Here is an 11,014-nt window from a genome sequence, read left to right as displayed (position 1 = left end):
TTATCAGGAACAGGACAATGCAGGTCTAAGTCTTAAATCCATGCCTGGACCTTGCTGTTCTTGCATGGGCCATAAAATGCATTGGGTGCCCTTTTTCAGTCTCTTCATCAATAGGGAACTTATCTATAAGTAAGCAACATGCTGGCGTCAGGATGTCTGCGTGTTTAACCTAAGAGAACTGGTAAACAGGAGCCTGGAGAAACTATTTTTGGTATGTGGTGGGCGGTTAGTCTCCCCTAAGTGTTTCTGCTTTCTATATAATAGTGCACACTTTGTAATAAAGTTGACACTGCTTGGACATCATCCACTGTGTCCCTCCTGTCCCCATCTCTTTACGTCTCATCTTCATCTCACCATCCTCTTACCCTCTCGACCCTGGTCGTGTTGTCACGCCGGCCATGACAGGGTTCTGCAGAGTTTTTCAAAATCATGTAGAGTAAGTGCTGGAATTGCATTTAAATCTGGGTCTGTTTGATTTCCACCCTAAACCTAGATATTGATAATGGAAAGTGAAGAAGACATTATTTTTATGTTCAAAAAAAGCACAGCCTTGGGGCACCTGGGTGCTCAGTGGGTTAAGCCTCTGCCTTTGGCTCAGGTCATCGTCTCAGGGTCCTGGGATCGAGCCCCGCATTGGGCTCTCTGCTCAGCGGGGAGCCTGCTTCCCGCTCCCTCTCTGCCTGCTGCTCTGTCTGCTTGTGCTCTCTCGCTCTCTCTGTCAAATAAATAAATAAAATCTTAAAAAAAAAAAAAGCACAGCCTAGTTGGAGACTCAGATTCATAACTGATATATTACAATGAGATACAACTGAATAAAAGATGTAACAAAGGAGCTCAGTTGGGAATGACTTGGAGTAGACTTTATACAAAAGCTCAATTGTGAAGGTTTGGTAAAAATTTGTTCAGACAAACAAAGAGATTAGAAGGCATTTCAGGCAAAAATAACAGAAATTCCAAAGCATGGGATCACTAAATGTTGTGCATCCCCATTTAGAGAACTGGAGAATTCCCTTCCATCTCTACCAGGGGATATATGTAGGTTGAGAGCAAAAGAAAGGATACCCAACAACTAAACTAGAATACCAAACTAAGGGTTTTGAATTTTGTCTGGCTGATAAATAGGGGGAAATAAGGAGGCTAAAGTATATGAATTCTAAAATTCTTAAACAGTATGGCTATAAAAGGAAGCACAGCTTAAAAGTTGACAGGCTTATAGAAAGCACAGAAATATACTGATTCTCCTTTTTTGTTTCCAAGACTGATACAAGTAAAAGTAAAGCCATCACACAAAAATGCATTAATAAAAATGTCACTGCCTATCTGGACAATCAGGGCAAGGAAAGTAGAAGACATTTTAAATTTCTGATTGTACTAGAATAGCTATGAAATAACTTGGTTTTCTAGTCTCACCACTTTATAAAGCCACAGCAATTACCATTTTTATCTACCCCAACAATATGATGCACTGTCAATGCTCAAACTATGGCTAAGAACCTGGTCTCCTTCCAAATTAACAAACAGAATTAATGAATTTGAGCCCATAGTATATCTGTCTTTAAAAAGTTTCCAAGGTGAAGCGATCATCATTAGAAAGGAAACTACAGTAACTAAACAGAGAAAAATTAAAATATGTAAGCAGTAGTCTAAGAGGTACTTATTATTGATAATAGTTTATATAGTGATGCAACATTCTTGGGGTAGCTCCTAGAACATATTCAAAGAAAAAAGAAATTTGTGTCCTCTAGTTTGAAAAAGCTCTTGTACCTATTGCAGCACTATCACATGGGCACTAATAGGATTGGAAAGGTGCTTAGTATGTCCTTGGAAGATTGTCTGCTAATTCAGTGATTTTCAGTTGAAAGCAGGGATGTGGACTAAAGGAAAAAAAAAAAAGTCAAAGAACAAATCTGAGAAGTTAAAAGAAACTAGAAAACCAACAAATAGTAATTTTAAAAAGACAGTAGTTTCCTTTGATCAAATACAATGCCGACTAGAACTTGAATATTCAAGTTATTAACCAAAACACAAAAAAGGTAAAATATTGGTTTGAGTGTTTAATAATGCAGTGGATCCAGAATCCACAGAAAAATATTTATTATCTATATATAAGCATCATTATTATTCTTTGCTTTATCAAACTTCCTTATCTTTTTTTTTTTTTTTTTTACAAAAACATAAAGCATAAATAGTATCTTCAAAGGTCATTTCCCTGGCATAAAACCTTGTCTTTACTGTCATCCAGTCTAAGAAAAAGAGAATGTAACTGGGTTGGAAGAAAGAGTGTTGGTGAGGAATGGACCAATAATTCCTATTAGCCTTTCTATAAGCTGATACTGCTCAACCTTTGAAAATGACATCTTAAAGTCATGGATTCTGGCACTCACTCTACTGTTAATTAAGACATATCTGTTATCTAAGTGTCTTTTAAACAACTACACTAAGTTTTACAATAACAGGGTCACTGGTTAACCATCTAAGCACCTGCAGTATGAAGGCAGCTCTAGCCTGTCTCATATTGGGGAACCTCAGTTTTCCTTCCCTGTGAATTTCCTTTCTCAAGTACACCCTCATTCACTTCTCTTCCTTAATTACTATTCATTTATCTGCTAAAATTAAAAGAGGGTATGACACCTCTGAAATATGGACATTTATAAGACAGGATTCCTACCCCTCTTTTCAGTGTTGCTTCACTGGATAGAATACAGGGTTTGGATAACTTTTCTTTTTGTATGTTAATGATAAAAATAACAGCACATATACTGAGTGTTTACCATAAGCCAGGCACAGGTTAAGAAGTTTTGTGTACCCATTTAATCCTCATAGTAGTTGTCTAGGGCACTACAGTCATTGTCATTTAGCGGCTGGGGAAGCAAATACGGAGCAAGTAACTGCCCCATGATTCCACAATCATTCCTGTTGGGTTGGGATTAAACTCCGGATCATCATATATCCACCACCCTTCTCTTAACCAGTGATTCCCAAATTTGTTTTCCATTGAACACTGATTCTTCGGATTGGTCCACAAAAAATGATCAGTGACAAGACACCACACAAGTTTTAAAAACAGTGTACATTTTACACTTGTCTTGGAGATTCAAAATACATGCTGGGACATCCAACATTCTAAAAATTCATGCAGTCAAAAGACCAGTTTAATTTTGATTAGCTATAAGTTTGTTTCATCATGGAAACTTGTTTCATTCCTTGTATAACATCTAATAAATCATCCACTTTGGAAAATATATGCCATGCTTTCTTCTCTTGAGTCAGTAATTGTAAGCCTTGCTGGATTCTTCTCTTCTACTTTCATACTGCATATATGACTTATTCATCTACCCTACCACCTGAAGCCCATTTTAATGAAAATGGTGACACTTCCTTCTCACCAGAAAGCTACTCTTCATTGGATATATGAATTAAGTTTTAACTAAAGAAAAGGTTTCTCTTCCTGGACTCCTCCCTTTCCTTGATCACCTTCCTTCCATCCTCTAGCTTGGGCCTGACTGCATCTGAAAGGAGCTTGAGGATGTAGCCAAGCACAGTCTGCACCAAGAAGTAGCCTTCAAGAAACACACTGCTTTTCAGACAAGGTGATAATCTCATCTCTTATCTCCATGGTATTGTAGTATAGAGTTCCAAACATTACATAGCTGTGAATGTTACACTCAGCTCTCAACTACTCCAGTATCTGCTACAAAGAAATCTAAGCAATAATACAAGAAGGACAGCATCACAAAACAACTTAAAAACTTCCTGGATGCAGTGAGCACAACCTAAGTTCTATACTCACAAACAAATTCATTATCTGGCAGATTAAATGCCTTTATTTCTTGAAAAGAACATGCACAAATTTGAATTCAAGCTCTTAACCCTGGTCTTTAAGATCCTTGATATTATGAATTTATTAACTTCCATGGCCTTTCTTAGATCTGTTAATTCCTACTTTTCCAGTTCAAGAATCTTTCTTTTCATTCCTTTTCTAAATAAGCCACAAAGATACTGGGAAGAAGAGAGACACCAGGGACAGAAAAAAATACCACCTTGAAGTCAAGTGAACACTACCAAGTTAGGCTGCTATCTTGTGTTTCATTTTCCCCACCTGTAGCTCAAAAAAAGGAATGATGTCCATACCTATATCACATATATGAAATGACCTGGTGTCTAATCAGTGCTTGATCAATGTTAGCTTTCCTTTCAGTGCTAAAATTTTTATTCATGCCATTCCTACTATCTGGCTAAGATTTCTTATAGAAATATAAGGGTGTTATGAGCTTGGCTAAAGCTTGCTAGTAAAGCCAATCAACATAAAATGGGGGCTGGGGATATGTTTTACAATTACATAAACCTAGACCTGAACTCTGTCCCCTCTCCATTTCTTAATTATGTGCCTGCAAGCAAATTATTTAGCCTCTCAAAACCTTAGCTTCCTTATCTCTAAAGTTGGGGGTGTAATATCTACCACATAAGGTTACTTACGCATTCAGTGAAAGAGCAAACAAAGAAATCTCTAATATTGTGCTAATGTTAATCTCTATCATTTCTAAGAACATTCACCAATAGCATCATTTCTTAAACAGGATGGATAAGAAAATGTTTCTTTAGGTTAACACTAGAGATTACTAGAGGTCACACGGAAGAAAATATAGCAGGGGTGTCCCAAAGTTGATGAGATTTACCAGATAGGATTTGCACTCTGCCCCAGTGGGTTTGGGCCGTACAAAGAGTAAGAAGGTATTAAAGAGCTTGCAAACAGAATCAGACAAAACATCTCACACTTTCAGATCATGCAACCCAAACACCAGACTCATTAACAGACCACAGCTGCTCATCCCTATTGAGCTTGGCAGAGAAAGAGAGAATCTATGAGATACCCATGTCATAGAATTAGGGTCTGAAACCTGGAATTAAATAAAAAATAGTATGTAGTCCTTCCCCTTTGTACTGAAACTATGTACTTTTACTGCAGATCAGATTATCATGATAGCTAGTTTGTTCCAAATTGCAAAATGGATTTTTTTTTTTTTAAAGATTTTATTTCTTTATTTGACAGACAGAGATCACAAGTAGGCAGAGAGAGAAGGGGGGAAGCAGGCTCCCCGCTGAGCAGAGATTCCCCATGCGGGGCTCAATCCCAGGACCCTGAGATCATGACCTGAGCTGAAGGCAGAGGCTTATCCCACTGAGCCACCCAGGCACCCCAAAATGGATTTCTGAGAGAAAATGGATTTTAGGGACATAGAACCTCCTCATTCAGTGACTGGGTTACTGAAAAAAATGGGCAAGCTTTTTTCTCTCACCGCAACCCCTCACTTCTTCAGTCCACCCAACATGTACTTTGCCAGGTTTACCTTCTCCATTTTCCTTTATTATGGCATTCAAAAACTGATTTTTGGACTGGTGGATCTAGATTCTAAAACGCCATATAGTACATCTAATCTCTTTATTAGCATATCTCCTAATCCACAAACTTCCTTAGTTACCTCAGCATTCAGAAGTACTGAAAGTTGCTCCATTTTGAATTTCCATTCTAAAAATAATAAAAGAGCTTACTGATGCAATAAACAACGGCTCTGAGTAGACACAACTTAGGCATAATCTCTAATTGATGATTTTCTAATACCTTACTTTTTAAAAAATAATTTCATTGAGGTATAGTTCACATGTCATGCAATTCACCCCTTTAAATAATGCAGTTAAATATCTTTTAGTTATCCATAATCACACAGTCATTACCATCATCAATTTTAGAACACTAACATTATTCCCACGCTGCCCCTCAAAAAAACCATGCCCATTAACAGTCACCCTGAACCTCCACCCCTCTCCAAGTAACCATTAATCTACTTTATGTCTATATAGATTTGCCTATTCTGGATATTTACACACATGGAATCATCCAGTATGTGGTCTTTTGTAACTGGCTTCTTTCACTTAGCATGATGTTTTCAAGGCTCATCTATGTTGCAACAGGGATCTGTACTACATTCTTTCTTATTGCCAAATAATATTCCATTGTCTGGGTATACCACAATTTATCCATTTATCAGTTGATGGACATTTGGGTTGTTTCCCCTTTTTGGATATTATGAATAATGTGTATACATTTTTAAGTAGATACATATTTTTTTATGTCTCTTAGGTATGTACCTTGGAGTTTCATTGTCTTGTATCTCTAGGCAAAAGTATTTTTGAATGGACTTTTATAAGACAATACCTCATTTTAAGTAGGAAAAGAAGTTAATTTTGTGATCTCAATTAATTATAACTCCTATTACTTTATTATTAGGAAAAAATTACTTAGGGGACTGAATGATAACTAAGTCACAGAGCTAATTAGTGAGAAAATAAAAATGCAATGTAAGAAAGATACAGATGTAGTGAAAAGAAGAGCCATATGTACCCCAATGTTCATAGCAGCAATGGCCATAGTTGCCAAACCGTAGGAAGAGCCAAAATGCACCTCAACAGACGAATGGATAAAGGAGATATGGTTCATACATACAATGGAATATTACACAGTCATTAGAAAGGATGAATACCCAACTTTTGCATCAACATAGGCAGGACTGGAGATTATGCTGTGTGAAATAAGTCAAGCAGAGAAAGTCAGTTATCATATGTTACAATATAAAGTCAATTATCCTATGTTACATATCATATATCTCAAGTTTTACTTACTTGTGGAGTATAAGGAGTAACATGGAGGACATGAGGAGAAGGAAAGGAGAAGTGAATTGGGGTAAACTGGAGAGGGAGACAAACCATGAGAGACTGTGGACTCTGAATAACAAGGTTTTGGAGGGGAAGAGGTGGGGGGGTTGGGTGAGCCTGGTGGTGGGTATTAAGGAGGGCATGTATTTCATGGAGCACTGGGTGTGGTGCATAAACAATGAATCTTGGAACACTGAAAAAATAAAATAAAATAAAAAAAAAAGAGTCCATTCATTGACCTCTAGTGCTATCTTCTTCCCCCTGTGTCTTTCTGGACAAGGCATACTACACTACATGGTTTTGTGGCTTATGTCAATCCATTGCATCCTTCTTCTGAGCCACTTGAACAATTTGAGTAAAAGGAATCAATCTTATAAACAAAATAATTTGTAGGAGAGAGGTAATGTTGGTAAGCGGATAGACCTTTAAAATCAATTAGGCAAAATATGAACCCTCCCTCATCCACTGGCTGTGCAATGCTGAGTGTTTCATACAGTGTGTTCATCTATTTTATGGGGTTCAAAACAGCCCCTTTGCAGTACATATACAAAGCTCAAATGATAAGATAAACATATGAAAAGGACTTGGCTCTAGCTAACATTAGCTTCCTCTCTGCTCCCCTAAACCAAAGTCAAAAGGGACTGGTAAACATAAGGGCTTATACAACTGACGCAAAATGAGTGTTGCTTTGTTTCACCTTCTCTCCTTGAGACCAACACTTCCCTCCTCCAATAATGCCCCCATTGTGAACAACCTGCCTCATTCCATGAGAAATTTGAAAACACTCTCATTTGGGTGAACTAGTTGCAGCTGCTAACGCAACAGCAGAAACAAGGTGCTATATATGCCCAAAGTTGATTACCACCACCGAAACTCATTATTCTGATCAGCTAGAAGCAATTTACAATCATCTTTAAGCAAGTGCACATCATTTTCATAATTGGCTTGCAGAAGCTTTGACACAACAACTTGTTGTAGTTGCCAATCACTGTCAAAGGACAGAGGAGGAGGAAGCCCTTCTGAGCAAAGCAAAAGTAGTGCTTGGCCATACTGGCCAGTGGACAGGGTGGCTAAGCATCCTTCTCCATGTTGCTATTTTCCCGGCCTTAGGACAGAATCTCTTCTAGAGAGAAAGAGACCAGAGAGAAGGTGGAATTCAGTGACTCAGTGCCTTGTGAAAGAAAGAAAGAAAGGAAGAAAGAAAGAAAGAAAATAAGTAAGTAAGTACTTGGAGTGAGACTGACCGGTCTCAGCCACACCTAAGTGCTCTCTTAGCCTTGATTTTTATTATTTTTGTAATCTACCCTTCCTTCAGGTAACTACTCTGATCATTGATAGATGTAGTGAAAAAGCTGGTTTGCACATGCACTTTTTCTCTCAAATAATTATAGATTTTTGGGTGACCCCAAGTATACTGCACACCTTCTAGAAAGACAGATAAGATACATAGATCCCTGGGGTGCCTGGATGGCTCAGTGGGTTAAAGCCTCTGCTTTCAGCTTGGGTCATGATCCCAGAGACCTGGGATCAAGCCCCAGGTCAGGCTCTCTGCTCGGCAGGGAGCCTGCTTCCCTTCCTCTCTCTGCCTGCCTCTCTGCCTACTTGTGATCTCTGCCTGTCAAATAAATAAATAAATAAATTCTTTAAAAAACAACAACAACAAAAAATACATAGATCCCATCTTTTCTGAAATAGGACTAGGAATATTTATTTAAAATTTGCACACTCAATCCAGTAATTATTTAAATAGTTATGAATGAGAAATTGTCTAATTTTGTATCCACATTATCTTAGAAAGTGAGGAGGACAAGAACCAAAATAAAGGGCCTTGAAAAATATCAAAGAACAAAAATAAGAAAGAAAATCAAAACAGCTAACAAGTGGTACTAAATGTTAGTTAATAAAGCCAAATTTATTATCAGTTTGTTTCTTGGTAAAATGAAAATAACAATATTTTCATGCATAATGATATAAAAGCACTTGGAAAAATGCAAAGTTGGGAATGCAGTACAATGTACAAAAAAGCAGGAGCCTTAATGACCAAGTTGGACAGGATTCTAGTTCTACAAAAAGTAAGCAGTGATGATTAAATCACAGATTATTGCATATGATGGGCAATATGATGCATGACACCCAAAGCACACGTGCAGATGAAATTCTTTGCTCAATAAATAGTACTTGATGTATTTATTAAAGATAAATGCAAATATAAGGGGATAGCTGCTTTCTATTGTCTACAAGATAAATTTTAGAATGTCAGGATTATTTGAAAGAAACAATTTGAATGAACTATTCAACTTGTCTGTGTTTTCAGTCATGTAAAGTTGAGAAATATTTACCAAATACTATTTTTTTTACATAGACACAAGTAGGCCTGTGTAAGTAATGCACAACACTGGGACAAACGCTGAGAATGCCAGCATCTAAGAAGGTACATTTTATTGGAACGATACAGAGAAGATTAGCATGGCCCTTGTGCAAGGATGACACGCAAATTCATGAAGCGTTCCATATTTTTTTTGTGGAGGAAGGAGTGTTATACTTAGTATCTTGAAACATGTTTGTGTAAGGTCACACATGATTTCTAAATGTTGTTTTTACTTGTATTTTGCTTTTGGTATGGCCAGATGGCCAGATATTTAGCTTATTTTTCATAGTTCCTGATACTTTCAGAAAAAGCAAAATAAATTTGTTCCCTAAAAAAAAAAAAAAAAAAAAAACAAAACGGTACATTTTACCTGGAAAGTGAATCAAGGATGTTTAGAATGTGTTGCGCTGTGTGATTGTGCCTCCGTGTATGAACATTTAAAGACGGCAGTGATCGAATCTGAGCCATATCCCATGTTCTCCTTTACCTGGGTTATAAATATTGAAAGGTTGCTTTATTTTCTATTCAGCAAAGTCATTAACCATGTTTTTACAGAGATCATACAGCTGATCAGGTACTGCAAAATGGAAATATGCTAGATTGTAGTTCCATGAGGGCAGAAAACATCATTCTTCTTATCATTTAACCTGAGGGTCACACGCAGAGCTTTGCACATGAGAAGTCCTCAGTAACTATTTGTGAATGCATGAAAAAAATCAACTTTCTAAAATTTAAAGTATTATATAAAATTGTACTTTCATATCCTTGGCTTGCATCTTTTGACCATCATCTATCATAGATTAATGTACTGCTTTTTTTTATGAAACTGTCAGTAACTCTTAGTATCTGGCAAAGGCCAAGAGAATAGGAGCTTTATTTACATCCTCTCTTCCTCAGAAGTCAGCTCAAAGATAGATGACTACAATTGGTACTCTGTTGATAATCTGTCATTTCCTTCTGGCACATTTTTAGGGTTTCTTAAATGCCCTTAATATTTTGAATTTTCACTGTGAAGTGTGCACGTGTTTGCTTAACACTATCTGAAATACTGTAGATCTGTAGACAACCTCTAGACTCCTGTCTTTCATAACTTCTAGAAAATTCTCATCAGCCATTATTTCCTCAAATATTGATTCCCGTCCATTTTTTCTATACTTCTCTTTGGAATTTATAATAGGTGGAGTGAGAAATTCTGTGTCTGTCCTCCACAGCTCCCAACTTTTCTTCCATACTTTCCACTTTGTTTCTTTGTACTGTTATCTGGAAGAATCCTTTTCAATCTTTCAGACTTTTAATTCAGTAATAGCTCGATCAGGTCCACCTTCGGGTCATCCATGATTTTACAGCTGTGCTATTTTTCAATTCTAAGATCTCTAATTGTTTTTATTCTGTAACTGCATGTTCTTTTATGCCTATTCTTACATTATAGAGGTGAGTTCCTCATTATGGATCTGATGATATTAAATATAGCTATCTCTTTTCCATTTATATTTAAGATCTTTTCACATTTGCCCTCTCTGAATTTTATATTATCAATTTTTTGGTATATTCAACCTTTTCCTCTAACCCATTATTCTTCTCATTGACATTTAAAAATGCTCAAGTTTTCCATCTTGAAAAATAAATCTCCCTTACCACCATCATCCAACTCTGAACTCTCTTTTATCAAAGGCAGTGAACAAATATTCTATATTTATACTTTATGCTTCCTCATCCTCTATTCATTTCACTCTGGTTTCTGTACCATTATCAAATACCTTATAATGGTAAGACAATAAATTTTGTTGTTGTTGTTCTTATTTTACCTGGCTTTCATGAACACTAACCACTACTGTCAACTCTCTTTTTTTGCCCTCTTCCAGTCTACTCTCCACAGTTCAGGCAGGGAGATGTTTTCAATATACAAATCATATCATTCCTTCATTTAAATAGAAG

At 36.8% G+C, this 11,014-nt stretch overlaps 1 pseudogene; it reads left to right on the top strand.

Annotated features, from left to right (window-relative positions):
• Positions 1 to 9,130: 9,130 nt before the first annotated feature.
• On the top strand, positions 9,131 to 9,229 carry LOC116865465 (annotated as a pseudogene).
• The last annotated feature ends 1,785 nt before the right edge of the window (positions 9,230 to 11,014 follow it).

This window comes from Lontra canadensis, unplaced genomic scaffold (assembly GCF_010015895.1).
Source record: "Lontra canadensis isolate GAN:19392208 unplaced genomic scaffold, GSC_riverotter_1.0 scaffold7, whole genome shotgun sequence".
NCBI classification, from domain to species: Eukaryota; Metazoa; Chordata; class Mammalia; order Carnivora; family Mustelidae; genus Lontra; species Lontra canadensis.
The sequence above is the reverse complement of the archived record's forward strand: the minus strand, read 5'-3'. Positions and strand labels throughout refer to the sequence as shown.